The sequence below is a fragment of the Ambystoma mexicanum genome, unplaced genomic scaffold, assembly GCF_040938575.1.
Source record: "Ambystoma mexicanum isolate Mex_15411 unplaced genomic scaffold, UKY_AmexF1_1 Mex_scaf10, whole genome shotgun sequence".
Classification (NCBI taxonomy): Eukaryota; Metazoa; Chordata; class Amphibia; order Caudata; family Ambystomatidae; genus Ambystoma; species Ambystoma mexicanum.
The window spans coordinates 395,001-418,445 of NW_027182325.1; the positions used below are offsets into that span (position 1 = coordinate 395,001).

Genomic DNA, 23,445 nt, shown 5'->3' on the forward strand with positions numbered 1-23,445 from the left:
CTGCCTGGGAATACCAGGTGCTGTAGGCTTTTTTGTGCTCCATGATTAGTAATTGCGCAACTTCTCAATTATTTTTCAAATTTGGTATGTTTCCAAAATAATTGTATCCCGTTTTATAGCGGAAATGTTGGACAACATCATGAGGGCTGGAGCTACCTTTTTACATAGAATTAGCATACAGGTAGTGTGTTCATGGGTAATAAATCGACTTTCACATGTAATGCAGTACAGAGAATATTGAGTCCTTCAAGAGGCATGAAAGAAAACCATTATTGTGTTGATTGTTCTCTCCACCTCCCTGCAACAGACACAGGATGGATGAATTAAAGTTATCCTACCAGACATAGGAGTCCTGAATGGGCCCACCAGTCTTATATATCTCGCCTGATCGAGCCTGATCGAGCGATGAGCGTGGTATCATGTTGCAAGTGGCTGCATGGCTTAGCTTACTAAATGCAAATGCATAAGAGTAATATTCTTAGCATTCCTAGAGCCTACGGCCACACCACACTGAATGCACCCGATCTCGACTGATCTCGGAAGTTAAGCAGTGTCAGGCCTAGTTAGTACCTGGATGGGAGACCGCCTGGGAATACCAGGTGCTGTAGGCTTTTTTGTGCTCCAAGTTCAGGAAGTGAGCCCTTTCTCAATTGCCTTTTAAAACTGCAAGGTCTAGCCGACTAGATGCTTAAAAGTACAAAACTCACTAGGCCCAGAGCCTACGGCCACACCACACTGAATGTGCCTGATCTCGTCTGATCTCAGAAGCTAAGCAGTGTCGGGCCTAGTTAGTACCTGGATGGAAGACCGCCTGGGAATACCAGGTGCTGTAGGCTTTTTTGTACTCCAAGTTCAGGAAGTGAGCCATTTCTCAATTGCCTTTCAAAACTGCAAGGTCTAGCCGACTAGATGCTTAAAAGTACAAAACTCACAAGAACCAGAGCCTACGGCCACAGCACACTGAATGCGCCCGATCTCGTCTGATCTCGGAAGCTAAGCAGTGTCGGGCCTCGTTAGTACCTGGATGGGAGACCGCCTGGGAATACCAGGTGCTGTAGGCTTTTTTGTGCTCCAAGTTCAGGAAGTGAGCCATTTCTCAATTGCCTTTCAAAACTGCAAGGTCTAGCTGACTAGATGCTTAAAAGTACAAAACTCACTAGGCCCAGAGCCTACGGCCACACCACACTGATTGCGCCCGATCTCGTCTGATCTCGGAAGCTAAGCAGTGTCGGGCCTAGTTAGTACCTGGATGGGAGACCACCTGGGAATACCAGGTGCTGTAGGCTTTTTTGTGCTCCAAGTTCAGGAAGTGAGCCATTTCTCAATTGCCTTTCAAAACTGCAAGGTCTAGCCGACTAGATGCTTAAAAGTACAAAACTCACTAAGCCCAGAGCCTACGGCCACACCACACTGAATGCGCCCGATCTCGTCTGATCTCGGAAGCTAAGCAGTGTCGGGCCTAGTTAGTACCTGGATAGGAGACCACCTGGGAATACCAGGTGCTGTAGGCTTTTTTGTGCTCCAAGTTCAGGAAGTGAGCCATTTCACAATTGCCTTTCAAAACTGCAAGGTCTAGCCGACTAGATGCTTAAAAGTACAAACTCACTAGGCCCAGAGCCTACGGCCACACCACACTGAATGCCCCCGATCTCGGAAGCTAAGCAGGGTCGGGCCTAGTTAGTACCTGGATGGGAGACTGCCTGGGAATACCAGGTGCTGTAGGCTTTTTTTGTGCTCCATGATTAGTAATTGCGCAACTTCTCAATTATTTTTCAAATTTGGTATGTTTCCAAAATAATTGTATCCCGTTTTATAGCGGAAATGTTGGACAACATCATGAGGGCTGGAGCTACCTTTTTACATAGAATTAGCATACAGGTAGTGTGTTCATGGGTAATAAATCGACTTTCACATGTAATGCAGTACAGAGAATATTGAGTCCTTCAAGAGGCATGAAAGAAAACCATTATTGTGTTGATTGTTCTCTCCACCTCCCTGCAACAGACACAGGATGGATGAATTAAAGTTATCCTACCAGACATAGGAGTCCTGAATGGGCCCACCAGTCTTATATATCTCGCCTGATCGAGCCTGATCGAGCGATGAGCGTGGTATCATGTTGCAAGTGGCTGCATGGCTTAGCTTACTAAATGCAAATGCATAAGAGTAATATTCTTAGCATTCCTAGAGCCTACGGCCACACCACACTGAATGCACCCGATCTCGACTGATCTCGGAAGTTAAGCAGTGTCAGGCCTAGTTAGTACCTGGATGGGAGACCGCCTGGGAATACCAGGTGCTGTAGGCTTTTTTGTGCTCCAAGTTCAGGAAGTGAGCCCTTTCTCAATTGCCTTTTAAAACTGCAAGGTCTAGCCGACTAGATGCTTAAAAGTACAAAACTCAGTAGGCCCAGAGCCTACGGCCACACCACACTGAATGTGCCTGATCTCGTCTGATCTCAGAAGCTAAGCAGTGTCGGGCCTAGTTAGTACCTGGATGGAAGACCGCCTGGGAATACCAGGTGCTGTAGGCTTTTTTGTACTCCAAGTTCAGGAAGTGAGCCATTTCTCAATTGCCTTTCAAAACTGCAAGGTCTAGCCGACTAGATGCTTAAAAGTACAAAACTCACAAGAACCAGAGCCTACGGCCACACCACACTGAATGCGCCCGATCTCGTCTGATCTCGGAAGCTAAGCAGTGTCGGGCCTCGTTAGTACCTGGATGGGAGACCGCCTGGGAATACCAGGTGCTGTAGGCTTTTTTGTGCTCCAAGTTCAGGAAGTGAGCCATTTCACAATTGCCTTTCAAAACTGCAAGGTCTAGCCGACTAGATGCTTAAAAGTACAAAACTCACTAGGCCCAGAGCCTTCGGCCACACCACACTGAATGCGCCCGATCTCGGAAGCTAAGCAGGGTCAGGCCTAGTTAGTACCTGGATGGGAGACTGCCTGGGAATACCAGGTGCTGTAGGCTTTTTTGTGCTCCATGATTAGTAATTGCGCAACTTCTCAATTATTTTTCAAATTTGGTATGTTTCCAAAATAATTGTATCCCGTTTTATAGCGGAAATGTTGGACAACATCATGAGGGCTGGAGCTACCTTTTTACATAGAATTAGCATACAGGTAGTGTGTTCATGGGTAATAAATCGACTTTCACATGTAATGCAGTACAGAGAATATTGAGTCGTTCAAGAGGCATGAAAGAAAACCATTATTGTGTTGATTGTTCTCTCCACCTCCCTGCAACAGACACAGGATGGATGAATTAAAGTTATCCTACCAGACATAGGAGTCCTGAATGGGCCCACCAGTCTTATATATCTCGCCTGATCGAGCGATGAGCGTGGTATCATGTTGCAAGTGGCTGCATGGCTTAGCTTACTAAATGCAAATGCATAAGAGTAATATTCTTAGCATTCCTAGAGCCTACGGCCACACCACACTGAATGCACCCGATCTCGACTGATCTCGGAAGTTAAGCAGTGTCAGGCCTAGTTAGTACCTGGATGGGAGACCGCCTGGGAATACCAGGTGCTGTAGGCTTTTTTGTGCTCCAAGTTCAGGAAGTGAGCCCTTTCTCAATTGCCTTTTAAAACTGCAAGGTCTAGCCGACTAGATGCTTAAAAGTACAAAACTCAGTAGGCCCAGAGCCTACGGCCACACCACACTGAATGTGCCTGATCTCGTCTGATCTCAGAAGCTAAGCAGTGTCGGGCCTAGTTAGTACCTGGATGGAAGACCGCCTGGGAATACCAGGTGCTGTAGGCTTTTTTGTACTCCAAGTTCAGGAAGTGAGCCATTTCTCAATTGCCTTTCAAAACTGCAAGGTCTAGCCGACTAGATGCTTAAAAGTACAAAACTCACAAGAACCAGAGCCTACGGCCACACCACACTGAATGCGCCCGATCTCGTCTGATCTCGGAAGCTAAGCAGTGTCGGGCCTCGTTAGTACCTGGATGGGAGACCGCCTGGGAATACCAGGTGCTGTAGGCTTTTTTGTGCTCCAAGTTCAGGAAGTGAGCCATTTCTCAATTGCCTTTCAAAATTGCAAGGTCTAGCTGACTAGATGCTTAAAAGTACAAAACTCACTAGGCCCAGAGCCTACGGCCACACCACACTGATTGCGCCCGATCTCGGAAGCTAAGCAGTGTCGGGCCTCGTTAGTACCTGGATGGGAGACCGCCTGGGAATACCAGGTGCTGTAGGCTTTTTTGTGCTCCAAGTTCAGGAAGTGAGCCATTTCTCAATTGCCTTTCAAAACTGCAAGGTCTAGCTGACTAGATGCTTAAAAGTACAAAACTCACTAGGCCCAGAGCCTACGGCCACACCACACTGATTGCGCCCGATCTCGTCTGATCTCGGAAGCTAAGCAGTGTCGGGCCTAGTTAGTACCTGGATGGGAGACCACCTGGGAATACCAGGTGCTGTAGGCTTTTTTGTGCTCCAAGTTCAGGAAGTGAGCCATTTCACAATTGCCTTTCAAAACTGCAAGGTCTAGCCGACTAGATGCTTAAAAGTACAAAACTCACTAGGCCCAGAGCCTACGGCCACACCACACTGAATGCGCCCGATCTCGGAAGCTAAGCAGGGTCAGGCCTAGTTAGTACCTCGATGGGAGACTGCCTGGGAATACCAGGTGCTGTAGGCTTTTTTGTGCTCCATGATTAGTAATTGCGCAACTTCTCAATTATTTTTCAAATTTGGTATGTTTCCAAAATAATTGTATCCCGTTTTATAGCGGAAATGTTGGACAACATCATGAGGGCTGGAGCTACCTTTTTACATAGAATTAGCATACAGGTAGTGTGTTCATGGGTAATAAATCGACTTTCACATGTAATGCAGTACAGAGAATATTGAGTCCTTCAAGAGGCATGAAAGAAAACCATTATTGTGTTGATTGTTCTCTCCACCTCCCTGCAACAGACACAGGATGGATGAATTAAAGTTATCCTACCAGACATAGGAGTCCTGAATGGGCCCACCAGTCTTATATATCTCGCCTGATCGAGCCTGATCGAGCGATGAGCGTGGTATCATGTTGCAAGTGGCTGCATGGCTTAGCTTACTAAATGCAAATGCATAAGAGTAATATTCTTAGCATTCCTAGAGCCTACGGCCACACCACACTGAATGCACCCGATCTCGACTGATCTCGGAAGTTAAGCAGTGTCAGGCCTAGTTAGTACCTGGATGGGAGACCGCCTGGGAATACCAGGTGCTGTAGGCTTTTTTGTGCTCCAAGTTCAGGAAGTGAGCCCTTTCTCAATTGCCTTTTAAAACTGCAAGGTCTAGCCGACTAGATGCTTAAAAGTACAAAACTCACTAGGCCCAGAGCCTACGGCCACACCACACTGAATGTGCCTGATCTCGTCTGATCTCAGAAGCTAAGCAGTGTCGGGCCTAGTTAGTACCTGGATGGAAGACCGCCTGGGAATACCAGGTGCTGTAGGCTTTTTTGTACTCCAAGTTCAGGAAGTGAGCCATTTCTCAATTGCCTTTCAAAACTGCAAGGTCTAGCCGACTAGATGCTTAAAAGTACAAAACTCACAAGAACCAGAGCCTACGGCCACAGCACACTGAATGCGCCCGATCTCGTCTGATCTCGGAAGCTAAGCAGTGTCGGGCCTCGTTAGTACCTGGATGGGAGACCGCCTGGGAATACCAGGTGCTGTAGGCTTTTTTGTGCTCCAAGTTCAGGAAGTGAGCCATTTCTCAATTGCCTTTCAAAACTGCAAGGTCTAGCTGACTAGATGCTTAAAAGTACAAAACTCACTAGGCCCAGAGCCTACGGCCACACCACACTGATTGCGCCCGATCTCGTCTGATCTCGGAAGCTAAGCAGTGTCGGGCCTAGTTAGTACCTGGATGGGAGACCACCTGGGAATACCAGGTGCTGTAGGCTTTTTTGTGCTCCAAGTTCAGGAAGTGAGCCATTTCTCAATTGCCTTTCAAAACTGCAAGGTCTAGCCGACTAGATGCTTAAAAGTACAAAACTCACTAAGCCCAGAGCCTACGGCCACACCACACTGAATGCGCCCGATCTCGTCTGATCTCGGAAGCTAAGCAGTGTCGGGCCTAGTTAGTACCTGGATAGGAGACCACCTGGGAATACCAGGTGCTGTAGGCTTTTTTGTGCTCCAAGTTCAGGAAGTGAGCCATTTCACAATTGCCTTTCAAAACTGCAAGGTCTAGCCGACTAGATGCTTAAAAGTACAAACTCACTAGGCCCAGAGCCTACGGCCACACCACACTGAATGCCCCCGATCTCGGAAGCTAAGCAGGGTCGGGCCTAGTTAGTACCTGGATGGGAGACTGCCTGGGAATACCAGGTGCTGTAGGCTTTTTTTGTGCTCCATGATTAGTAATTGCGCAACTTCTCAATTATTTTTCAAATTTGGTATGTTTCCAAAATAATTGTATCCCGTTTTATAGCGGAAATGTTGGACAACATCATGAGGGCTGGAGCTACCTTTTTACATAGAATTAGCATACAGGTAGTGTGTTCATGGGTAATAAATCGACTTTCACATGTAATGCAGTACAGAGAATATTGAGTCCTTCAAGAGGCATGAAAGAAAACCATTATTGTGTTGATTGTTCTCTCCACCTCCCTGCAACAGACACAGGATGGATGAATTAAAGTTATCCTACCAGACATAGGAGTCCTGAATGGGCCCACCAGTCTTATATATCTCGCCTGATCGAGCCTGATCGAGCGATGAGCGTGGTATCATGTTGCAAGTGGCTGCATGGCTTAGCTTACTAAATGCAAATGCATAAGAGTAATATTCTTAGCATTCCTAGAGCCTACGGCCACACCACACTGAATGCACCCGATCTCGACTGATCTCGGAAGTTAAGCAGTGTCAGGCCTAGTTAGTACCTGGATGGGAGACCGCCTGGGAATACCAGGTGCTGTAGGCTTTTTTGTGCTCCAAGTTCAGGAAGTGAGCCCTTTCTCAATTGCCTTTTAAAACTGCAAGGTCTAGCCGACTAGATGCTTAAAAGTACAAAACTCAGTAGGCCCAGAGCCTACGGCCACACCACACTGAATGTGCCTGATCTCGTCTGATCTCAGAAGCTAAGCAGTGTCGGGCCTAGTTAGTACCTGGATGGAAGACCGCCTGGGAATACCAGGTGCTGTAGGCTTTTTTGTACTCCAAGTTCAGGAAGTGAGCCATTTCTCAATTGCCTTTCAAAACTGCAAGGTCTAGCCGACTAGATGCTTAAAAGTACAAAACTCACAAGAACCAGAGCCTACGGCCACACCACACTGAATGCGCCCGATCTCGTCTGATCTCGGAAGCTAAGCAGTGTCGGGCCTCGTTAGTACCTGGATGGGAGACCGCCTGGGAATACCAGGTGCTGTAGGCTTTTTTGTGCTCCAAGTTCAGGAAGTGAGCCATTTCACAATTGCCTTTCAAAACTGCAAGGTCTAGCCGACTAGATGCTTAAAAGTACAAAACTCACTAGGCCCAGAGCCTTCGGCCACACCACACTGAATGCGCCCGATCTCGGAAGCTAAGCAGGGTCAGGCCTAGTTAGTACCTGGATGGGAGACTGCCTGGGAATACCAGGTGCTGTAGGCTTTTTTGTGCTCCATGATTAGTAATTGCGCAACTTCTCAATTATTTTTCAAATTTGGTATGTTTCCAAAATAATTGTATCCCGTTTTATAGCGGAAATGTTGGACAACATCATGAGGGCTGGAGCTACCTTTTTACATAGAATTAGCATACAGGTAGTGTGTTCATGGGTAATAAATCGACTTTCACATGTAATGCAGTACAGAGAATATTGAGTCGTTCAAGAGGCATGAAAGAAAACCATTATTGTGTTGATTGTTCTCTCCACCTCCCTGCAACAGACACAGGATGGATGAATTAAAGTTATCCTACCAGACATAGGAGTCCTGAATGGGCCCACCAGTCTTATATATCTCGCCTGATCGAGCGATGAGCGTGGTATCATGTTGCAAGTGGCTGCATGGCTTAGCTTACTAAATGCAAATGCATAAGAGTAATATTCTTAGCATTCCTAGAGCCTACGGCCACACCACACTGAATGCACCCGATCTCGACTGATCTCGGAAGTTAAGCAGTGTCATGCCTAGTTAGTACCTGGATGGGAGACCGCCTGGGAATACCAGGTGCTGTAGGCTTTTTTGTGCTCCAAGTTCAGGAAGTGAGCCCTTTCTCAATTGCCTTTTAAAACTGCAAGGTCTAGCCGACTAGATGCTTAAAAGTACAAAACTCACTAGGCCCAGAGCCTACGGCCACACCACACTGAATGTGCCTGATCTCGTCTGATCTCAGAAGCTAAGCAGTGTCGGGCCTAGTTAGTACCTGGATGGAAGACCGCCTGGGAATACCAGGTGCTGTAGGCTTTTTTGTACTCCAAGTTCAGGAAGTGAGCCATTTCTCAATTGCCTTTCAAAACTGCAAGGTCTAGCCGACTAGATGCTTAAAAGTACAAAACTCACAAGAACCAGAGCCTACGGCCACACCACACTGAATGCGCCCGATCTCGTCTGTTCTCGGAAGCTAAGCAGTGTCGGGCCTCGTTAGTACCTGGATGGGAGACCGCCTGGGAATACCAGGTGCTGTAGGCTTTTTTGTGCTCCAAGTTCAGGAAGTGAGCCATTTCTCAATTGCCTTTCAAAAGTGCAAGGTCTAGCTGACTAGATGCTTAAAAGTACAAAACTCACTAGGCCCAGAGCCTACGGCCACACCACACTGATTGCGCCCGATCTCGTCTGATCTCGGAAGCTAAGCAGTGTCGGGCCTAGTTAGTACCTGGATGGGAGACCACCTGGGAATACCAGGTGCTGTAGGCTTTTTTGTGCTCCAAGTTCAGGAAGTGAGCCATTTCTCAATTGCCTTTCAAAACTGCAAGGTCTAGCCGACTAGATGCTTAAAAGTACAAAACTCACTAGGCCCAGAGCCTACGGCCACACCACACTGAATGTGCCCGATCTCGGAAACTAAGCAGGGTCAGGCCTAGTTAGTACCTGGATGGGAGACTGCCTGGGAATACCAGGTGCTGTAGGCTTTTTTGTGCTCCATGATTAGTAATTGCGCAACTTCTCAATTATTTTTCAAATTTGGTATGTTTCCAAAATAATTGTATCCCGTTTTATAGCGGAAATGTTGGACAACATCATGAGGGCTGGAGCTACCTTTTTACATAGAATTAGCATACAGGTAGTGTGTTCATGGGTAATAAATCGACTTTCACATGTAATGCAGTACAGAGAATATTGAGTCCTTCAAGAGGCATGAAAGAAAACCATTATTGTGTTGATTGTTCTCTCCACCTCCCTGCAACAGACACAGGATGGATGAATTAAAGTTATCCTACCAGACATAGGAGTCCTGAATGGGCCCACCAGTCTTATATATCTCGCCTGATCGAGCCTGATCGAGCGATGAGCGTGGTATCATGTTGCAAGTGGCTGCATGGCTTAGCTTACTAAATGCAAATGCATAAGAGTAATATTCTTAGCATTCCTAGAGCCTACGGCCACACCACACTGAATGCACCCGATCTCGTCTGATCTCGGAAGTTAAGCAGTGTCAGGCCTAGTTAGTACCTGGATGGGAGACCGCCTGGGAATACCAGGTGCTGTAGGCTTTTTTGTGCTCCAAGTTCAGGAAGTGAGCCCTTTCTCAATTGCCTTTTAAAACTGCAAGGTCTAGCCGACTAGATGCTTAAAAGTACAACACTCACTAGGCCCAGAGCCTACGGCCACACCACACTGAATGCGCCTGATCTCGTCTGATCTCAGAAGCTAAGCAGTGTCGGGCCTAGTTAGTACCTGGATGGGAGACCGCCTGGGAATACCAGGTGCTGTAGGCTTTTTTGTACTCCAAGTTCAGGAAGTGAGCCATTTCTCAATTGCCTCTCAAAACTGCAAGGTCTAGCCGACTAGATGCTTAAAAGTACAAAACTCACTAGGCCCAGAGCCTACGGCCACACCACACTGAATGCGCCCGATCTCGTCTGATCTCGGAAGCTAAGCAGTGTCGGGCCTAGTTAGTACCTGGATGGGAGACCACCTGGGAATACCAGGTGCTGTAGGCTTTTTTGTGCTCCAAGTTCAGGAAGTGAGCCATTTCACAATTGCCTTTCAAAACTGCAAGGTCTAGCCGACTAGATGCTTAAAAGTACAAAACTCACTAGGCCCAGAGCCTACGGCCACACCACACTGAATGCGCCCGATCTCGGAAGCTAAGCAGGGTCGGGCCTAGTTAGTACCTGGATGGGAGACCGCCTGGGAATACCAGGTGCTGTAGGCTTTTTTGTGCTCCAAGTTCAGGAAGTGAGCCATTTCTCAATTGCCTTTCAAAATTGCAAGGTCTAGCTGACTAGATGCTTAAAAGTACAAAACTCACTAGGCCCAGAGCCTACGGCCACACCACACTGATTGCGCCCGATCTCGTCTGATCTCGGAAGCTAAGCAGTGTCGGGCCTCGTTAGTACCTGGATGGGAGACCGCCTGGGAATACCAGGTGCTGTAGGCTTTTTTGTGCTCCAAGTTCAGGAAGTGAGCCATTTCTCAATTGCCTTTCAAAACTGCAAGGTCTAGCTGACTAGATGCTTAAAAGTACAAAACTCACTAGGCCCAGAGCCTACGGCCACACCACACTGATTGCGCCCGATCTCGTCTGATCTCGGAAGCTAAGCAGTGTCAGGCCTAGTTAGTACCTGGATGGGAGACCGCCTGGGAATACCAGGTGCTGTAGGCTTTTTTGTGCTCCAAGTTCAGGAAGTGAGCCCTTTCTCAATTGCCTTTTAAAACTGCAAGGTCTAGCCGACTAGATGCTTAAAAGTACAAAACTCACTAGGCCCAGAGCCTACGGCCACACCACACTGAATGTGCCCAATCTCGGAAGCTAAGCAGGGTCAGGCCTAGTTAGTACCTGGATGGGAGACTGCCTGGGAATACCAGGTGCTGTAGGCTTTTTTGTGCTCCATGATTAGTAATTGCGCAACTTCTCAATTATTTTTCAAATTTGGTATGTTTCCAAAATAATTGTATCCCGTTTTATAGCGGAAATGTTGGACAACATCATGAGGGCTGGAGCTACCTTTTTACATAGAATTAGCATACAGGTAGTGTGTTCATGGGTAATAAATCGACTTTCACATGTAATGCAGTACAGAGAATATTGAGTCCTTCAAGAGGCATGAAAGAAAACCATTATTGTGTTGATTGTTCTCTCCACCTCCCTGCAACAGACACAGGATGGATGAATTAAAGTTATCCTACCAGACATAGGAGTCCTGAATGGGCCCACCAGTCTTATATATCTCGCCTGATCGAGCCTGATCGAGCGATGAGCGTGGTATCATGTTGCAAGTGGCTGCATGGCTTAGCTTACTAAATGCAAATGCATAAGAGTAATATTCTTAGCATTCCTAGAGCCTACGGCCACACCACACTGAATGCACCCGATCTCGACTGATCTCGGAAGTTAAGCAGTGTCAGGCCTAGTTAGTACCTGGATGGGAGACCGCCTGGGAATACCAGGTGCTGTAGGCTTTTTTGTGCTCCAAGTTCAGGAAGTGAGCCCTTTCTCAATTGCCTTTTAAAACTGCAAGGTCTAGCCGACTAGATGCTTAATAGTACAAAACTCACTAGGCCCAGAGCCTACGGCCACACCACACTGAATGTGCCTGATCTCGTCTGATCTCAGAAGCTAAGCAGTGTCGGGCCTAGTTAGTACCTGGATGGAAGACCGCCTGGGAATACCAGGTGCTGTAGGCTTTTTTGTACTCCAAGTTCAGGAAGTGAGCCATTTCTCAATTGCCTTTCAAAACTGCAAGGTCTAGCCGACTAGATGCTTAAAAGTACAAAACTCACAAGAACCAGAGCCTACGGCCACACCACACTGAATGCGCCCGATCTCGTCTGATCTTGGAAGCTAAGCAGTGTCGGGCCTCGTTAGTACCTGGATGGGAGACCGCCTGGGAATACCAGGTGCTGTAGGCTTTTTTGTGCTCCAAGTTCAGGAAGTGAGCCATTTCTCAATTGCCTTTCAAAACTGCAAGGTCTAGCTGACTAGATGCTTAAAAGTACAAAACTCACTAGGCCCAGAGCCTACGGCCACACCACACTGATTGCGCCCGATCTCGTCTGATCTCGGAAGCTAAGCAGTGTCGGGCCTAGTTAGTACCTGGATGGGAGACCACCTGGGAATACCAGGTGCTGTAGGCTTTTTTGTGCTCCAAGTTCAGGAAGTGAGCCATTTCACAATTGCCTTTCAAAACTGCAAGGTCTAGCCGACTAGATGCTTAAAAGTACAAACTCACTAGGCCCAGAGCCTACGGCCACACCACACTGAATGCGCCCGATCTCGGAAGCTAAGCAGGGTCGGGCCTAGTTAGTACCTGGATGGGAGACTGCCTGGGAATACCAGGTGCTGTAGGCTTTTTTTGTGCTCCATGATTAGTAATTGCGCAACTTCTCAATTATTTTTCAAATTTGGTATGTTTCCAAAATAATTGTATCCCGTTTTATAGCGGAAATGTTGGACAACATCATGAGGGCTGGAGCTACCTTTTTACATAGAATTAGCATACAGGTAGTGTGTTCATGGGTAATAAATCAACTTTCACATGTAATGCAGTACAGAGAATATTGAGTCCTTCAAGAGGCATGAAAGAAAACCATTATTGTGTTGATTGTTCTCTCCACCTCCCTGCAACAGACACAGGATGGATGAATTAAAGTTATCCTACCAGACATAGGAGTCCTGAATGGGCCCACCAGTCTTATATATCTCGCCTGATCGAGCGCTGATCGAGCGATGAGCGTGGTATCATGTTGCAAGTGGCTGCATGGCTTAGCTTACTAAATGCAAATGCATAAGAGTAATATTCTTAGCATTCCTAGAGCCTACGGCCACACCACACTGAATGCACCCGATCTCGACTGATCTCGGAAGTTAAGCAGTGTCAGGCCTAGTTAGTACCTGGATGGGAGACCGCCTGGGAATACCAGGTGCTGTAGGCTTTTTTGTGCTCCAAGTTCAGGAAGTGAGCCCTTTCTCAATTGCCTTTTAAAACTGCAAGGTCTAGCCGACTAGATGCTTAAAAGTACAAAACTCACTAGGCCCAGAGCCTACGGCCACACCACACTGAATGTGCCTGATCTCGTCTGATCTCAGAAGCTAAGCAGTGTCGGGCCTAGTTAGTACCTGGATGGAAGACCGCCTGGGAATACCAGGTGCTGTAGGCTTTTTTGTACTCCAAGTTCAGGAAGTGAGCCATTTCTCAATTGCCTTTCAAAACTGCAAGGTCTAGCCGACTAGATGCTTAAAAGTACAAAACTCACAAGAACCAGAGCCTACGGCCACAGCACACTGAATGCGCCCGATCTCGTCTGATCTCGGAAGCTAAGCAGTGTCGGGCCTCGTTAATACCTGGATGGGAGACCGCCTGGGAATACCAGGTGCTGTAGGCTTTTTTGTGCTCCAAGTTCAGGAAGTGAGCCATTTCTCAATTGCCTTTCAAAACTGCAAGGTCTAGCTGACTAGATGCTTAAAAGTACAAAACTCACTAGGCCCAGAGCCTACGGCCACACCACACTGATTGCGCCCGATCTCGTCTGATCTCGGAAGCTAAGCAGTGTCGGGCCTAGTTAGTACCTGGATGGGAGACCACCTGGGAATACCAGGTGCTGTAGGCTTTTTTGTGCTCCAAGTTCAGGAAGTGAGCCATTTCTCAATTGCCTTTCAAAACTGCAAGGTCTAGCCGACTAGATGCTTAAAAGTACAAAACTCACTAAGCCCAGAGCCTACGGCCACACCACACTGAATGCGCCCGATCTCGTCTGATCTCGGAAGCTAAGCAGTGTCGGGCCTAGTTAGTACCTGGATAGGAGACCACCTGGGAATACCAGGTGCTGTAGGCTTTTTTGTGCTCCAAGTTCAGGAAGTGAGCCATTTCACAATTGCCTTTCAAAACTGCAAGGTCTAGCCGACTAGATGCTTAAAAGTACAAACTCACTAGGCCCAGAGCCTACGGCCACACCACACTGAATGCCCCCGATCTCGGAAGCTAAGCAGGGTCGGGCCTAGTTAGTACCTGGATGGGAGACTGCCTGGGAATACCAGGTGCTGTAGGCTTTTTTTGTGCTCCATGATTAGTAATTGCGCAACTTCTCAATTATTTTTCAAATTTGGTATGTTTCCAAAATAATTGTATCCCGTTTTATAGCGGAAATGTTGGACAACATCATGAGGGCTGGAGCTACCTTTTTACATAGAATTAGCATACAGGTAGTGTGTTCATGGGTAATAAATCGACTTTCACATGTAATGCAGTACAGAGAATATTGAGTCCTTCAAGAGGCATGAAAGAAAACCATTATTGTGTTGATTGTTCTCTCCACCTCCCTGCAACAGACACAGGATGGATGAATTAAAGTTATCCTACCAGACATAGGAGTCCTGAATGGGCCCACCAGTCTTATATATCTCGCCTGATCGAGCCTGATCGAGCGATGAGCGTGGTATCATGTTGCAAGTGGCTGCATGGCTTAGCTTACTAAATGCAAATGCATAAGAGTAATATTCTTAGCATTCCTAGAGCCTACGGCCACACCACACTGAATGCACCCGATCTCGACTGATCTCGGAAGTTAAGCAGTGTCAGGCCTAGTTAGTACCTGGATGGGAGACCGCCTGGGAATACCAGGTGCTGTAGGCTTTTTTGTGCTCCAAGTTCAGGAAGTGAGCCCTTTCTCAATTGCCTTTTAAAACTGCAAGGTCTAGCCGACTAGATGCTTAAAAGTACAAAACTCAGTAGGCCCAGAGCCTACGGCCACACCACACTGAATGTGCCTGATCTCGTCTGATCTCAGAAGCTAAGCAGTGTCGGGCCTAGTTAGTACCTGGATGGAAGACCGCCTGGGAATACCAGGTGCTGTAGGCTTTTTTGTACTCCAAGTTCAGGAAGTGAGCCATTTCTCAATTGCCTTTCAAAACTGCAAGGTCTAGCCGACTAGATGCTTAAAAGTACAAAACTCACAAGAACCAGAGCCTACGGCCACACCACACTGAATGCGCCCGATCTCGTCTGATCTCGGAAGCTAAGCAGTGTCGGGCCTCGTTAGTACCTGGATGGGAGACCGCCTGGGAATACCAGGTGCTGTAGGCTTTTTTGTGCTCCAAGTTCAGGAAGTGAGCCATTTCACAATTGCCTTTCAAAACTGCAAGGTCTAGCCGACTAGATGCTTAAAAGTACAAAACTCACTAGGCCCAGAGCCTTCGGCCACACCACACTGAATGCGCCCGATCTCGGAAGCTAAGCAGGGTCAGGCCTAGTTAGTACCTGGATGGGAGACTGCCTGGGAATACCAGGTGCTGTAGGCTTTTTTGTGCTCCATGATTAGTAATTGCGCAACTTCTCAATTATTTTTCAAATTTGGTATGTTTCCAAAATAATTGTATCCCGTTTTATAGCGGAAATGTTGGACAACATCATGAGGGCTGGAGCTACCTTTTTACATAGAATTAGCATACAGGTAGTGTGTTCATGGGTAATAAATCGACTTTCACATGTAATGCAGTACAGAGAATATTGAGTCGTTCAAGAGGCATGAAAGAAAACCATTATTGTGTTGATTGTTCTCTCCACCTCCCTGCAACAGACACAGGATGGATGAATTAAAGTTATCCTACCAGACATAGGAGTCCTGAATGGGCCCACCAGTCTTATATATCTCGCCTGATCGAGCGATGAGCGTGGTATCATGTTGCAAGTGGCTGCATGGCTTAGCTTACTAAATGCAAATGCATAAGAGTAATATTCTTAGCATTCCTAGAGCCTACGGCCACACCACACTGAATGCACCCGATCTCGACTGATCTCGGAAGTTAAGCAGTGTCAGGCCTAGTTAGTACCTGGATGGGAGACCGCCTGGGAATACCAGGTGCTGTAGGCTTTTTTGTGCTCCAAGTTCAGGAAGTGAGCCCTTTCTCAATTGCCTTTTAAAACTGCAAGGTCTAGCCGACTAGATGCTTAAAAGTACAAAACTCAGTAGGCCCAGAGCCTACGGCCACACCACACTGAATGTGCCTGATCTCGTCTGATCTCAGAAGCTAAGCAGTGTCGGGCCTAGTTAGTACCTGGATGGAAGACCGCCTGGGAATACCAGGTGCTGTAGGCTTTTTTGTACTCCAAGTTCAGGAAGTGAGCCATTTCTCAATTGCCTTTCAAAACTGCAAGGTCTAGCCGACTAGATGCTTAAAAGTACAAAACTCACAAGAACCAGAGCCTACGGCCACACCACACTGAATGCGCCCGATCTCGTCTGATCTCGGAAGCTAAGCAGTGTCGGGCCTCGTTAGTACCTGGATGGGAGACCGCCTGGGAATACCAGGTGCTGTAGGCTTTTTTGTGCTCCAAGTTCAGGAAGTGAGCCATTTCTCAATTGCCTTTCAAAATTGCAAGGTCTAGCTGACTAGATGCTTAAAAGTACAAAACTCACTAGGCCCAGAGCCTACGGCCACACCACACTGATTGCGCCCGATCTCGGAAGCTAAGCAGTGTCGGGCCTCGTTAGTACCTGGATGGGAGACCGCCTGGGAATACCAGGTGCTGTAGGCTTTTTTGTGCTCCAAGTTCAGGAAGTGAGCCATTTCTCAATTGCCTTTCAAAACTGCAAGGTCTAGCTGACTAGATGCTTAAAAGTACAAAACTCACTAGGCCCAGAGCCTACGGCCACACCACACTGATTGCGCCCGATCTCGTCTGATCTCGGAAGCTAAGCAGTGTCGGGCCTAGTTAGTACCTGGATGGGAGACCACCTGGGAATACCAGGTGCTGTAGGCTTTTTTGTGCTCCAAGTTCAGGAAGTGAGCCATTTCACAATTGCCTTTCAAAACTGCAAGGTCTAGCCGACTAGATGCTTAAAAGTACAAAACTCACTAGGCCCAGAGCCTACGGCCACACCACACTGAATGCGCCCGATCTCGGAAGCTAAGCAGGGTCAGGCCTAGTTAGTACCTCGATGGGAGACTGCCTGGGAATACCAGGTGCTGTAGGCTTTTTTGTGCTCCATGATTAGTAATTGCGCAACTTCTCAATTATTTTTCAAATTTGGTATGTTTCCAAAATAATTGTATCCCGTTTTATAGCGGAAATGTTGGACAACATCATGAGGGCTGGAGCTACCTTTTTACATAGAATTAGCATACAGGTAGTGTGTTCATGGGTAATAAATCGACTTTCACATGTAATGCAGTACAGAGAATATTGAGTCCTTCAAGAGGCATGAAAGAAAACCATTATTGTGTTGATTGTTCTCTCCACCTCCCTGCAACAGACACAGGATGGATGAATTAAAGTTATCCTACCAGACATAGGAGTCCTGAATGGGCCCACCAGTCTTATATATCTCGCCTGATCGAGCCTGATCGAGCGATGAGCGTGGTATCATGTTGCAAGTGGCTGCATGGCTTAGCTTACTAAATGCAAATGCATAAGAGTAATATTCTTAGCATTCCTAGAGCCTACGGCCACACCACACTGAATGCACCCGATCTCGACTGATCTCGGAAGTTAAGCAGTGTCAGGCCTAGTTAGTACCTGGATGGGAGACCGCCTGGGAATACCAGGTGCTGTAGGCTTTTTTGTGCTCCAAGTTCAGGAAGTGAGCCCTTTCTCAATTGCCTTTTAAAACTGCAAGGTCTAGCCGACTAGATGCTTAAAAGTACAAAACTCACTAGGCCCAGAGCCTACGGCCACACCACACTGAATGTGCCTGATCTCGTCTGATCTCAGAAGCTAAGCAGTGTCGGGCCTAGTTAGTACCTGGATGGAAGACCGCCTGGGAATACCAGGTGCTGTAGGCTTTTTTGTACTCCAAGTTCAGGAAGTGAGCCATTTCTCAATTGCCTTTCAAAACTGCAAGGTCTAGCCGACTAGATGCTTAAAAGTACAAAACTCACAAGAACCAGAGCCTACGGCCACAGCACACTGAATGCGCCCGATCTCGTCTGATCTCGGAAGCTAAGCAGTGTCGGGCCTCGTTAGTACCTGGATGGGAGACCGCCTGGGAATACCAGGTGCTGTAGGCTTTTTTGTGCTCCAAGTTCAGGAAGTGAGCCATTTCTCAATTGCCTTTCAAAACTGCAAGGTCTAGCTGACTAGATGCTTAAAAGTACAAAACTCACTAGGCCCAGAGCCTACGGCCACACCACACTGATTGCGCCCGATCTCGTCTGATCTCGGAAGCTAAGCAGTGTCGGGCCTAGTTAGTACCTGGATGGGAGACCACCTGGGAATACCAGGTGCTGTAGGCTTTTTTGTGCTCCAAGTTCAGGAAGTGAGCCATTTCTCAATTGCCTTTCAAAACTGCAAGGTCTAGCCGACTAGATGCTTAAAAGTACAAAACTCACTAAGCCCAGAGCCTACGGCCACACCACACTGAATGCGCCCGATCTCGTCTGATCTCGGAAGCTAAGCAGTGTCGGGCCTAGTTAGTACCTGGATGGGAGACCACCTGGGAATACCAGGTGCTGTAGGCTTTTTTGTGCTCCAAGTTCAGGAAGTGAGCCATTTCACAATTGCCTTTCAAAACTGCAAGGTCTAGCCGACTAGATGCTTAAAAGTACAAAATCACTAGGCCCAGAGCCTACGGCCACACCACACTGAATGCGCCCGATCTCGGAAGCTAAGCAGGGTCGGGCCTAGTTAGTACCTGGATGGGAGACTGCCTGGGAATACCAGGTGCTGTAGGCTTTTTTTGTGCTCCATGATTAGTAATTGCGCAACTTCTCAATTATTTTTCAAATTTGGTATGTTTCCAAAATAATTGTATCCCGTTTTATAGCGGAAATGTTGGACAACATCATGAGGGCTGGAGCTACCTTTTTACATAGAATTAGCATACAGGTAGTGTGTTCATGGGTAATAAATCGACTTTCACATGTAATGCAGTACAGAGAATATTGAGTCCTTCAAGAGGCATGAAAGAAAACCATTATTGTGTTGATTGTTCTCTCCACCTCCCTGCAACAGACACAGGATGGATGAATTAAAGTTATCCTACCAGACATAGGAGTCCTGAATGGGCCCACCAGTCTTATATATCTCGCCTGATCGAGCCTGATCGAGCGCTGATCGAGCGATGAGCGTGGTATCATGTTGCTAGTGGCTGCATGGCTTAGCTTACTAAATGCAAATGCATAAGAGTAATATTCTTAGCATTCCTAGAGCCTACGGCCACACCACACTGAATGCACCCGATCTCGACTGATCTCGGAAGTTAAGCAGTGTCAGGCCTAGTTAGTACCTGGATGGGAGACCGCCTGGGAATACCAGGTGCTGTAGGCTTTTTTGTGCTCCAAGTTCAGGAAGTGAGCCCTTTCTCAATTGCCTTTTAAAACTGCAAGGTCTAGCCGACTAGATGCTTAAAAGTACAAAACTCACTAGGCCCAGAGCCTACGGCCACACCACACTGAATGTGCCTGATCTCGTCTGATCTCAGAAGCTAAGCAGTGTCGGGCCTAGTTAGTACCTGGATGGAAGACCGCCTGGGAATACCAGGTGCTGTAGGCTTTTTTGTACTCCAAGTTCAGGAAGTGAGCCATTTCTCAATTGCCTTTCAAAACTGCAAGGTCTAGCCGACTAGATGCTTAAAAGTACAAAACTCACAAGAACCAGAGCCTACGGCCACAGCACACTGAATGCGCCCGATCTCGTCTGATCTCGGAAGCTAAGCAGTGTCGGGCCTCGTTAGTACCTGGATGGGAGACCGCCTGGGAATACCAGGTGCTGTAGGCTTTTTTGTGCTCCAAGTTCAGGAAGTGAGCCATTTCTCAATTGCCTTTCAAAACTGCAAGGTCTAGCTGACTAGATGCTTAAAAGTACAAAACTCACTAGGCCCAGAGCCTACGGCCACACCACACTGATTGCGCCCGATCTCGTCTGATCTCGGAAGCTAAGCAGTGTCGGGCCTAGTTAGTACCTGGATGGGAGACCACCTGGGAATACCAGGTGCTGTAGGCTTTTTTGTGCTCCAAGTTCAGGAAGTGAGCCATTTCTCAATTGCCTTTCAAAACTGCAAGGTCTAGCCGACTAGATGCTTAAAAGTACAAAACTCACTAAGCCCAGAGCCTACGGCCACACCACACTGAATGCGCCCGATCTCGTCTGATCTCGGAAGCTAAGCAGTGTCGGGCCTAGTTAGTACCTGGATAGGAGACCACCTGGGAATACCAGGTGCTGTAGGCTTTTTTGTGCTCCAAGTTCAGGAAGTGAGCCATTTCACAATTGCCTTTCAAAACTGCAAGGTCTAGCCGACTAGATGCTTAAAAGTACAAACTCACTAGGCCCAGAGCCTACGGCCACACCACACTGAATGCCCCCGATCTCGGAAGCTAAGCAGGGTCGGGCCTAGTTAGTACCTGGATGGGAGACTGCCTGGGAATACCAGGTGCTGTAGGCTTTTTTTGTGCTCCATGATTAGTAATTGCGCAACTTCTCAATTATTTTTCAAATTTGGTATGTTTCCAAAATAATTGTATCCCGTTTTATAGCGGAAATGTTGGACAACATCATGAGGGCTGGAGCTACCTTTTTACATAGAATTAGCATACAGGTAGTGTGTTCATGGGTAATAAATCGACTTTCACATGTAATGCAGTACAGAGAATATTGAGTCCTTCAAGAGGCATGAAAGAAAACCATTATTGTGTTGATTGTTCTCTCCACCTCCCTGCAACAGACACAGGATGGATGAATTAAAGTTATCCTACCAGACATAGGAGTCCTGAATGGGCCCACCAGTCTTATATATCTCGCCTGATCGAGCCTGATCGAGCGATGAGCGTGGTATCATGTTGCAAGTGGCTGCATGGCTTAGCTTACTAAATGCAAATGCATAAGAGTAATATTCTTAGCATTCCTAGAGCCTACGGCCACACCACACTGAATGCACCCGATCTCGACTGATCTCGGAAGTTAAGCAGTGTCAGGCCTAGTTAGTACCTGGATGGGAGACCGCCTGGGAATACCAGGTGCTGTAGGCTTTTTTGTGCTCCAAGTTCAGGAAGTGAGCCCTTTCTCAATTGCCTTTTAAAACTGCAAGGTCTAGCCGACTAGATGCTTAAAAGTACAAAACTCAGTAGGCCCAGAGCCTACGGCCACACCACACTGAATGTGCCTGATCTCGTCTGATCTCAGAAGCTAAGCAGTGTCGGGCCTAGTTAGTACCTGGATGGAAGACCGCCTGGGAATACCAGGTGCTGTAGGCTTTTTTGTACTCCAAGTTCAGGAAGTGAGCCATTTCTCAATTGCCTTTCAAAACTGCAAGGTCTAGCCGACTAGATGCTTAAAAGTACAAAACTCACAAGAACCAGAGCCTACGGCCACACCACACTGAATGCGCCCGATCTCGTCTGATCTCGGAAGCTAAGCAGTGTCGGGCCTCGTTAGTACCTGGATGGGAGACCGCCTGGGAATACCAGGTGCTGTAGGCTTTTTTGTGCTCCAAGTTCAGGAAGTGAGCCATTTCACAATTGCCTTTCAAAACTGCAAGGTCTAGCCGACTAGATGCTTAAAAGTACAAAACTCACTAGGCCCAGAGCCTTCGGCCACACCACACTGAATGTGCCCGATCTCGGAAGCTAAGCAGGGTCAGGCCTAGTTAGTACCTGGATGGGAGACTGCCTGGGAATACCAGGTGCTGTAGGCTTTTTTGTGCTCCATGATTAGTAATTGCGCAACTTCTCAATTATTTTTCAAATTTGGTATGTTTCCAAAATAATTGTATCCCGTTTTATAGCGGAAATGTTGGACAACATCATGAGGGCTGGAGCTACCTTTTTACATAGAATTAGCATACAGGTAGTGTGTTCATGGGTAATAAATCGACTTTCACATGTAATGCAGTACAGAGAATATTGAGTCGTTCAAGAGGCATGAAAGAAAACCATTATTGTGTTGATTGTTCTCTCCACCTCCCTGCAACAGACACAGGATGGATGAATTAAAGTTATCCTACCAGACATAGGAGTCCTGAATGGGCCCACCAGTCTTATATATCTCGCCTGATCGAGCGATGAGCGTGGTATCATGTTGCAAGTGGCTGCATGGCTTAGCTTACTAAATGCAAATGCATAAGAGTAATATTCTTAGCATTCCTAGAGCCTACGGCCACACCACACTGAATGCACCCGATCTCGACTGATCTCGGAAGTTAAGCAGTGTCATGCCTAGTTAGTACCTGGATGGGAGACCGCCTGGGAATACCAGGTGCTGTAGGCTTTTTTGTGCTCCAAGTTCAGGAAGTGAGCCCTTTCTCAATTGCCTTTTAAAACTGCAAGGTCTAGCCGACTAGATGCTTAAAAGTACAAAACTCACTAGGCCCAGAGCCTACGGCCACACCACACTGAATGTGCCTGATCTCGTCTGATCTCAGAAGCTAAGCAGTGTCGGGCCTAGTTAGTACCTGGATGGAAGACCGCCTGGGAATACCAGGTGCTGTAGGCTTTTTTGTACTCCAAGTTCAGGAAGTGAGCCATTTCTCAATTGCCTTTCAAAACTGCAAGGTCTAGCCGACTAGATGCTTAAAAGTACAAAACTCACAAGAACCAGAGCCTACGGCCACACCACACTGAATGCGCCCGATCTCGTCTGTTCTCGGAAGCTAAGCAGTGTCGGGCCTCGTTAGTACCTGGATGGGAGACCGCCTGGGAATACCAGGTGCTGTAGGCTTTTTTGTGCTCCAAGTTCAGGAAGTGAGCCATTTCTCAATTGCCTTTCAAAAGTGCAAGGTCTAGCTGACTAGATGCTTAAAAGTACAAAACTCACTAGGCCCAGAGCCTACGGCCACACCACACTGATTGCGCCCGATCTCGTCTGATCTCGGAAGCTAAGCAGTGTCGGGCCTAGTTAGTACCTGGATGGGAGACCACCTGGGAATACCAGGTGCTGTAGGCTTTTTTGTGCTCCAAGTTCAGGAAGTGAGCCATTTCTCAATTGCCTTTCAAAACTGCAAGGTCTAGCCGACTAGATGCTTAAAAGTACAAAACTCACTAGGCCCAGAGCCTACGGCCACACCACACTGAATGTGCCCGATCTCGGAAACTAAGCAGGGTCAGGCCTAGTTAGTACCTGGATGGGAGACTGCCTGGGAATACCAGGTGCTGTAGGCTTTTTTGTGCTCCATGATTAGTAATTGCGCAACTTCTCAATTATTTTTCAAATTTGGTATGTTTCCAAAATAATTGTATCCCGTTTTATAGCGGAAATGTTGGACAACATCATGAGGGCTGGAGCTACCTTTTTACATAGAATTAGCATACAGGTAGTGTGTTCATGGGTAATAAATCGACTTTCACATGTAATGCAGTACAGAGAATATTGAGTCCTTCAAGAGGCATGAAAGAAAACCATTATTGTGTTGATTGTTCTCTCCACCTCC

General features: G+C 47.3%; 62 non-coding genes and 19 pseudogenes across 62 annotated transcripts; all 81 read left to right on the forward strand.

Annotated features, from left to right (window-relative positions):
• LOC138545691 (5S ribosomal RNA) overlaps positions 1–29 on the forward strand; it is a 109-nt pseudogene extending 80 nt beyond the window's left edge.
• Positions 30–492: 463 nt separating this feature from the next.
• On the forward strand, positions 493–611 carry LOC138538162 (5S ribosomal RNA). Its single transcript, XR_011286272.1, has one exon. It is a non-coding gene; the product is annotated as a 5S ribosomal RNA (ribosomal RNA).
• A 106-nt stretch (positions 612–717) lies between these two features.
• LOC138539399 (5S ribosomal RNA) lies at positions 718–836 on the forward strand. The gene has a single exon (XR_011287467.1). It is a non-coding gene; the product is annotated as a 5S ribosomal RNA (ribosomal RNA).
• Positions 837–942: 106 nt separating this feature from the next.
• LOC138541513 (5S ribosomal RNA) lies at positions 943–1,061 on the forward strand. The gene has a single exon (XR_011289518.1). It is a non-coding gene; the product is annotated as a 5S ribosomal RNA (ribosomal RNA).
• Positions 1,062–1,167: 106 nt separating this feature from the next.
• LOC138547438 (5S ribosomal RNA) lies at positions 1,168–1,286 on the forward strand. Its single transcript, XR_011291278.1, has one exon. It is a non-coding gene; the product is annotated as a 5S ribosomal RNA (ribosomal RNA).
• Positions 1,287–1,392: 106 nt separating this feature from the next.
• On the forward strand, positions 1,393–1,511 carry LOC138551215 (5S ribosomal RNA). The gene has a single exon (XR_011294944.1). It is a non-coding gene; the product is annotated as a 5S ribosomal RNA (ribosomal RNA).
• Positions 1,512–1,616: 105 nt separating this feature from the next.
• On the forward strand, positions 1,617–1,725 carry LOC138544068 (5S ribosomal RNA; annotated as a pseudogene).
• Positions 1,726–2,189: 464 nt separating this feature from the next.
• Positions 2,190–2,308, forward strand: LOC138538163 (5S ribosomal RNA). The gene has a single exon (XR_011286273.1). It is a non-coding gene; the product is annotated as a 5S ribosomal RNA (ribosomal RNA).
• Positions 2,309–2,414: 106 nt separating this feature from the next.
• LOC138539400 (5S ribosomal RNA) lies at positions 2,415–2,533 on the forward strand. Its single transcript, XR_011287468.1, has one exon. It is a non-coding gene; the product is annotated as a 5S ribosomal RNA (ribosomal RNA).
• Positions 2,534–2,639: 106 nt separating this feature from the next.
• LOC138549718 (5S ribosomal RNA) lies at positions 2,640–2,758 on the forward strand. The gene has a single exon (XR_011293492.1). It is a non-coding gene; the product is annotated as a 5S ribosomal RNA (ribosomal RNA).
• Positions 2,759–2,864: 106 nt separating this feature from the next.
• LOC138546757 (5S ribosomal RNA) lies at positions 2,865–2,973 on the forward strand (annotated as a pseudogene).
• Positions 2,974–3,426: 453 nt separating this feature from the next.
• Positions 3,427–3,545, forward strand: LOC138538164 (5S ribosomal RNA). The gene has a single exon (XR_011286274.1). It is a non-coding gene; the product is annotated as a 5S ribosomal RNA (ribosomal RNA).
• Positions 3,546–3,651: 106 nt separating this feature from the next.
• On the forward strand, positions 3,652–3,770 carry LOC138539401 (5S ribosomal RNA). The gene has a single exon (XR_011287469.1). It is a non-coding gene; the product is annotated as a 5S ribosomal RNA (ribosomal RNA).
• A 106-nt stretch (positions 3,771–3,876) lies between these two features.
• Positions 3,877–3,995, forward strand: LOC138549719 (5S ribosomal RNA). Its single transcript, XR_011293493.1, has one exon. It is a non-coding gene; the product is annotated as a 5S ribosomal RNA (ribosomal RNA).
• Positions 3,996–4,101: 106 nt separating this feature from the next.
• Positions 4,102–4,210, forward strand: LOC138542981 (5S ribosomal RNA; annotated as a pseudogene).
• A 106-nt stretch (positions 4,211–4,316) lies between these two features.
• On the forward strand, positions 4,317–4,435 carry LOC138547439 (5S ribosomal RNA). The gene has a single exon (XR_011291279.1). It is a non-coding gene; the product is annotated as a 5S ribosomal RNA (ribosomal RNA).
• Positions 4,436–4,541: 106 nt separating this feature from the next.
• On the forward strand, positions 4,542–4,650 carry LOC138545692 (5S ribosomal RNA; annotated as a pseudogene).
• Positions 4,651–5,113: 463 nt separating this feature from the next.
• On the forward strand, positions 5,114–5,232 carry LOC138538166 (5S ribosomal RNA). The gene has a single exon (XR_011286276.1). It is a non-coding gene; the product is annotated as a 5S ribosomal RNA (ribosomal RNA).
• Positions 5,233–5,338: 106 nt separating this feature from the next.
• LOC138539403 (5S ribosomal RNA) lies at positions 5,339–5,457 on the forward strand. Its single transcript, XR_011287471.1, has one exon. It is a non-coding gene; the product is annotated as a 5S ribosomal RNA (ribosomal RNA).
• A 106-nt stretch (positions 5,458–5,563) lies between these two features.
• Positions 5,564–5,682, forward strand: LOC138541514 (5S ribosomal RNA). The gene has a single exon (XR_011289519.1). It is a non-coding gene; the product is annotated as a 5S ribosomal RNA (ribosomal RNA).
• Positions 5,683–5,788: 106 nt separating this feature from the next.
• LOC138547441 (5S ribosomal RNA) lies at positions 5,789–5,907 on the forward strand. Its single transcript, XR_011291281.1, has one exon. It is a non-coding gene; the product is annotated as a 5S ribosomal RNA (ribosomal RNA).
• A 106-nt stretch (positions 5,908–6,013) lies between these two features.
• LOC138551216 (5S ribosomal RNA) lies at positions 6,014–6,132 on the forward strand. The gene has a single exon (XR_011294945.1). It is a non-coding gene; the product is annotated as a 5S ribosomal RNA (ribosomal RNA).
• Positions 6,133–6,237: 105 nt separating this feature from the next.
• Positions 6,238–6,346, forward strand: LOC138544069 (5S ribosomal RNA; annotated as a pseudogene).
• A 464-nt stretch (positions 6,347–6,810) lies between these two features.
• Positions 6,811–6,929, forward strand: LOC138538167 (5S ribosomal RNA). The gene has a single exon (XR_011286277.1). It is a non-coding gene; the product is annotated as a 5S ribosomal RNA (ribosomal RNA).
• A 106-nt stretch (positions 6,930–7,035) lies between these two features.
• Positions 7,036–7,154, forward strand: LOC138539404 (5S ribosomal RNA). The gene has a single exon (XR_011287472.1). It is a non-coding gene; the product is annotated as a 5S ribosomal RNA (ribosomal RNA).
• Positions 7,155–7,260: 106 nt separating this feature from the next.
• Positions 7,261–7,379, forward strand: LOC138549720 (5S ribosomal RNA). The gene has a single exon (XR_011293494.1). It is a non-coding gene; the product is annotated as a 5S ribosomal RNA (ribosomal RNA).
• Positions 7,380–7,485: 106 nt separating this feature from the next.
• LOC138546758 (5S ribosomal RNA) lies at positions 7,486–7,594 on the forward strand (annotated as a pseudogene).
• Positions 7,595–8,047: 453 nt separating this feature from the next.
• LOC138542420 (5S ribosomal RNA) lies at positions 8,048–8,166 on the forward strand. The gene has a single exon (XR_011290402.1). It is a non-coding gene; the product is annotated as a 5S ribosomal RNA (ribosomal RNA).
• Positions 8,167–8,272: 106 nt separating this feature from the next.
• LOC138539405 (5S ribosomal RNA) lies at positions 8,273–8,391 on the forward strand. Its single transcript, XR_011287473.1, has one exon. It is a non-coding gene; the product is annotated as a 5S ribosomal RNA (ribosomal RNA).
• Positions 8,392–8,497: 106 nt separating this feature from the next.
• On the forward strand, positions 8,498–8,616 carry LOC138540941 (5S ribosomal RNA). The gene has a single exon (XR_011288964.1). It is a non-coding gene; the product is annotated as a 5S ribosomal RNA (ribosomal RNA).
• A 106-nt stretch (positions 8,617–8,722) lies between these two features.
• On the forward strand, positions 8,723–8,841 carry LOC138547442 (5S ribosomal RNA). The gene has a single exon (XR_011291282.1). It is a non-coding gene; the product is annotated as a 5S ribosomal RNA (ribosomal RNA).
• Positions 8,842–8,947: 106 nt separating this feature from the next.
• LOC138545803 (5S ribosomal RNA) lies at positions 8,948–9,056 on the forward strand (annotated as a pseudogene).
• Positions 9,057–9,519: 463 nt separating this feature from the next.
• Positions 9,520–9,638, forward strand: LOC138548673 (5S ribosomal RNA). The gene has a single exon (XR_011292465.1). It is a non-coding gene; the product is annotated as a 5S ribosomal RNA (ribosomal RNA).
• Positions 9,639–9,744: 106 nt separating this feature from the next.
• LOC138538758 (5S ribosomal RNA) lies at positions 9,745–9,863 on the forward strand. Its single transcript, XR_011286847.1, has one exon. It is a non-coding gene; the product is annotated as a 5S ribosomal RNA (ribosomal RNA).
• Positions 9,864–9,969: 106 nt separating this feature from the next.
• On the forward strand, positions 9,970–10,088 carry LOC138543702 (5S ribosomal RNA). The gene has a single exon (XR_011290633.1). It is a non-coding gene; the product is annotated as a 5S ribosomal RNA (ribosomal RNA).
• Positions 10,089–10,194: 106 nt separating this feature from the next.
• Positions 10,195–10,303, forward strand: LOC138542824 (5S ribosomal RNA; annotated as a pseudogene).
• Positions 10,304–10,409: 106 nt separating this feature from the next.
• On the forward strand, positions 10,410–10,528 carry LOC138536827 (5S ribosomal RNA). The gene has a single exon (XR_011284988.1). It is a non-coding gene; the product is annotated as a 5S ribosomal RNA (ribosomal RNA).
• Positions 10,529–10,634: 106 nt separating this feature from the next.
• LOC138540509 (5S ribosomal RNA) lies at positions 10,635–10,753 on the forward strand. The gene has a single exon (XR_011288554.1). It is a non-coding gene; the product is annotated as a 5S ribosomal RNA (ribosomal RNA).
• Positions 10,754–10,859: 106 nt separating this feature from the next.
• LOC138547112 (5S ribosomal RNA) lies at positions 10,860–10,968 on the forward strand (annotated as a pseudogene).
• Positions 10,969–11,431: 463 nt separating this feature from the next.
• On the forward strand, positions 11,432–11,550 carry LOC138538168 (5S ribosomal RNA). Its single transcript, XR_011286278.1, has one exon. It is a non-coding gene; the product is annotated as a 5S ribosomal RNA (ribosomal RNA).
• A 106-nt stretch (positions 11,551–11,656) lies between these two features.
• On the forward strand, positions 11,657–11,775 carry LOC138539406 (5S ribosomal RNA). Its single transcript, XR_011287474.1, has one exon. It is a non-coding gene; the product is annotated as a 5S ribosomal RNA (ribosomal RNA).
• Positions 11,776–11,881: 106 nt separating this feature from the next.
• LOC138540650 (5S ribosomal RNA) lies at positions 11,882–12,000 on the forward strand. The gene has a single exon (XR_011288690.1). It is a non-coding gene; the product is annotated as a 5S ribosomal RNA (ribosomal RNA).
• Positions 12,001–12,106: 106 nt separating this feature from the next.
• Positions 12,107–12,225, forward strand: LOC138547443 (5S ribosomal RNA). The gene has a single exon (XR_011291283.1). It is a non-coding gene; the product is annotated as a 5S ribosomal RNA (ribosomal RNA).
• Positions 12,226–12,330: 105 nt separating this feature from the next.
• Positions 12,331–12,439, forward strand: LOC138543259 (5S ribosomal RNA; annotated as a pseudogene).
• Positions 12,440–12,904: 465 nt separating this feature from the next.
• On the forward strand, positions 12,905–13,023 carry LOC138538169 (5S ribosomal RNA). Its single transcript, XR_011286279.1, has one exon. It is a non-coding gene; the product is annotated as a 5S ribosomal RNA (ribosomal RNA).
• Positions 13,024–13,129: 106 nt separating this feature from the next.
• On the forward strand, positions 13,130–13,248 carry LOC138539407 (5S ribosomal RNA). Its single transcript, XR_011287475.1, has one exon. It is a non-coding gene; the product is annotated as a 5S ribosomal RNA (ribosomal RNA).
• Positions 13,249–13,354: 106 nt separating this feature from the next.
• Positions 13,355–13,473, forward strand: LOC138542476 (5S ribosomal RNA). Its single transcript, XR_011290456.1, has one exon. It is a non-coding gene; the product is annotated as a 5S ribosomal RNA (ribosomal RNA).
• A 106-nt stretch (positions 13,474–13,579) lies between these two features.
• LOC138547444 (5S ribosomal RNA) lies at positions 13,580–13,698 on the forward strand. Its single transcript, XR_011291284.1, has one exon. It is a non-coding gene; the product is annotated as a 5S ribosomal RNA (ribosomal RNA).
• Positions 13,699–13,804: 106 nt separating this feature from the next.
• Positions 13,805–13,923, forward strand: LOC138551217 (5S ribosomal RNA). The gene has a single exon (XR_011294946.1). It is a non-coding gene; the product is annotated as a 5S ribosomal RNA (ribosomal RNA).
• Positions 13,924–14,028: 105 nt separating this feature from the next.
• On the forward strand, positions 14,029–14,137 carry LOC138544070 (5S ribosomal RNA; annotated as a pseudogene).
• Positions 14,138–14,601: 464 nt separating this feature from the next.
• LOC138538170 (5S ribosomal RNA) lies at positions 14,602–14,720 on the forward strand. The gene has a single exon (XR_011286280.1). It is a non-coding gene; the product is annotated as a 5S ribosomal RNA (ribosomal RNA).
• A 106-nt stretch (positions 14,721–14,826) lies between these two features.
• Positions 14,827–14,945, forward strand: LOC138539408 (5S ribosomal RNA). The gene has a single exon (XR_011287476.1). It is a non-coding gene; the product is annotated as a 5S ribosomal RNA (ribosomal RNA).
• A 106-nt stretch (positions 14,946–15,051) lies between these two features.
• On the forward strand, positions 15,052–15,170 carry LOC138549721 (5S ribosomal RNA). Its single transcript, XR_011293495.1, has one exon. It is a non-coding gene; the product is annotated as a 5S ribosomal RNA (ribosomal RNA).
• A 106-nt stretch (positions 15,171–15,276) lies between these two features.
• LOC138546759 (5S ribosomal RNA) lies at positions 15,277–15,385 on the forward strand (annotated as a pseudogene).
• Positions 15,386–15,838: 453 nt separating this feature from the next.
• Positions 15,839–15,957, forward strand: LOC138538172 (5S ribosomal RNA). Its single transcript, XR_011286282.1, has one exon. It is a non-coding gene; the product is annotated as a 5S ribosomal RNA (ribosomal RNA).
• Positions 15,958–16,063: 106 nt separating this feature from the next.
• LOC138539409 (5S ribosomal RNA) lies at positions 16,064–16,182 on the forward strand. Its single transcript, XR_011287477.1, has one exon. It is a non-coding gene; the product is annotated as a 5S ribosomal RNA (ribosomal RNA).
• Positions 16,183–16,288: 106 nt separating this feature from the next.
• LOC138549723 (5S ribosomal RNA) lies at positions 16,289–16,407 on the forward strand. Its single transcript, XR_011293497.1, has one exon. It is a non-coding gene; the product is annotated as a 5S ribosomal RNA (ribosomal RNA).
• Positions 16,408–16,513: 106 nt separating this feature from the next.
• On the forward strand, positions 16,514–16,622 carry LOC138542983 (5S ribosomal RNA; annotated as a pseudogene).
• Positions 16,623–16,728: 106 nt separating this feature from the next.
• On the forward strand, positions 16,729–16,847 carry LOC138547445 (5S ribosomal RNA). Its single transcript, XR_011291285.1, has one exon. It is a non-coding gene; the product is annotated as a 5S ribosomal RNA (ribosomal RNA).
• A 106-nt stretch (positions 16,848–16,953) lies between these two features.
• Positions 16,954–17,062, forward strand: LOC138545693 (5S ribosomal RNA; annotated as a pseudogene).
• A 463-nt stretch (positions 17,063–17,525) lies between these two features.
• On the forward strand, positions 17,526–17,644 carry LOC138538173 (5S ribosomal RNA). Its single transcript, XR_011286283.1, has one exon. It is a non-coding gene; the product is annotated as a 5S ribosomal RNA (ribosomal RNA).
• A 106-nt stretch (positions 17,645–17,750) lies between these two features.
• Positions 17,751–17,869, forward strand: LOC138539410 (5S ribosomal RNA). Its single transcript, XR_011287478.1, has one exon. It is a non-coding gene; the product is annotated as a 5S ribosomal RNA (ribosomal RNA).
• Positions 17,870–17,975: 106 nt separating this feature from the next.
• On the forward strand, positions 17,976–18,094 carry LOC138541516 (5S ribosomal RNA). The gene has a single exon (XR_011289521.1). It is a non-coding gene; the product is annotated as a 5S ribosomal RNA (ribosomal RNA).
• A 106-nt stretch (positions 18,095–18,200) lies between these two features.
• Positions 18,201–18,319, forward strand: LOC138547446 (5S ribosomal RNA). The gene has a single exon (XR_011291286.1). It is a non-coding gene; the product is annotated as a 5S ribosomal RNA (ribosomal RNA).
• Positions 18,320–18,425: 106 nt separating this feature from the next.
• LOC138543817 (5S ribosomal RNA) lies at positions 18,426–18,544 on the forward strand. The gene has a single exon (XR_011290644.1). It is a non-coding gene; the product is annotated as a 5S ribosomal RNA (ribosomal RNA).
• Positions 18,545–18,649: 105 nt separating this feature from the next.
• LOC138543260 (5S ribosomal RNA) lies at positions 18,650–18,758 on the forward strand (annotated as a pseudogene).
• A 475-nt stretch (positions 18,759–19,233) lies between these two features.
• Positions 19,234–19,352, forward strand: LOC138538174 (5S ribosomal RNA). Its single transcript, XR_011286284.1, has one exon. It is a non-coding gene; the product is annotated as a 5S ribosomal RNA (ribosomal RNA).
• Positions 19,353–19,458: 106 nt separating this feature from the next.
• On the forward strand, positions 19,459–19,577 carry LOC138539411 (5S ribosomal RNA). The gene has a single exon (XR_011287479.1). It is a non-coding gene; the product is annotated as a 5S ribosomal RNA (ribosomal RNA).
• A 106-nt stretch (positions 19,578–19,683) lies between these two features.
• LOC138541517 (5S ribosomal RNA) lies at positions 19,684–19,802 on the forward strand. The gene has a single exon (XR_011289522.1). It is a non-coding gene; the product is annotated as a 5S ribosomal RNA (ribosomal RNA).
• Positions 19,803–19,908: 106 nt separating this feature from the next.
• Positions 19,909–20,027, forward strand: LOC138547447 (5S ribosomal RNA). The gene has a single exon (XR_011291287.1). It is a non-coding gene; the product is annotated as a 5S ribosomal RNA (ribosomal RNA).
• Positions 20,028–20,133: 106 nt separating this feature from the next.
• On the forward strand, positions 20,134–20,252 carry LOC138551218 (5S ribosomal RNA). The gene has a single exon (XR_011294947.1). It is a non-coding gene; the product is annotated as a 5S ribosomal RNA (ribosomal RNA).
• Positions 20,253–20,357: 105 nt separating this feature from the next.
• On the forward strand, positions 20,358–20,466 carry LOC138544071 (5S ribosomal RNA; annotated as a pseudogene).
• Positions 20,467–20,930: 464 nt separating this feature from the next.
• On the forward strand, positions 20,931–21,049 carry LOC138538175 (5S ribosomal RNA). Its single transcript, XR_011286285.1, has one exon. It is a non-coding gene; the product is annotated as a 5S ribosomal RNA (ribosomal RNA).
• A 106-nt stretch (positions 21,050–21,155) lies between these two features.
• LOC138539413 (5S ribosomal RNA) lies at positions 21,156–21,274 on the forward strand. The gene has a single exon (XR_011287480.1). It is a non-coding gene; the product is annotated as a 5S ribosomal RNA (ribosomal RNA).
• A 106-nt stretch (positions 21,275–21,380) lies between these two features.
• LOC138549724 (5S ribosomal RNA) lies at positions 21,381–21,499 on the forward strand. Its single transcript, XR_011293498.1, has one exon. It is a non-coding gene; the product is annotated as a 5S ribosomal RNA (ribosomal RNA).
• Positions 21,500–21,605: 106 nt separating this feature from the next.
• On the forward strand, positions 21,606–21,714 carry LOC138547017 (5S ribosomal RNA; annotated as a pseudogene).
• Positions 21,715–22,167: 453 nt separating this feature from the next.
• Positions 22,168–22,286, forward strand: LOC138542421 (5S ribosomal RNA). Its single transcript, XR_011290403.1, has one exon. It is a non-coding gene; the product is annotated as a 5S ribosomal RNA (ribosomal RNA).
• A 106-nt stretch (positions 22,287–22,392) lies between these two features.
• Positions 22,393–22,511, forward strand: LOC138539415 (5S ribosomal RNA). The gene has a single exon (XR_011287482.1). It is a non-coding gene; the product is annotated as a 5S ribosomal RNA (ribosomal RNA).
• A 106-nt stretch (positions 22,512–22,617) lies between these two features.
• LOC138540942 (5S ribosomal RNA) lies at positions 22,618–22,736 on the forward strand. Its single transcript, XR_011288965.1, has one exon. It is a non-coding gene; the product is annotated as a 5S ribosomal RNA (ribosomal RNA).
• Positions 22,737–22,842: 106 nt separating this feature from the next.
• On the forward strand, positions 22,843–22,961 carry LOC138547448 (5S ribosomal RNA). The gene has a single exon (XR_011291288.1). It is a non-coding gene; the product is annotated as a 5S ribosomal RNA (ribosomal RNA).
• A 106-nt stretch (positions 22,962–23,067) lies between these two features.
• On the forward strand, positions 23,068–23,176 carry LOC138545804 (5S ribosomal RNA; annotated as a pseudogene).
• The last annotated feature ends 269 nt before the right edge of the window (positions 23,177–23,445 follow it).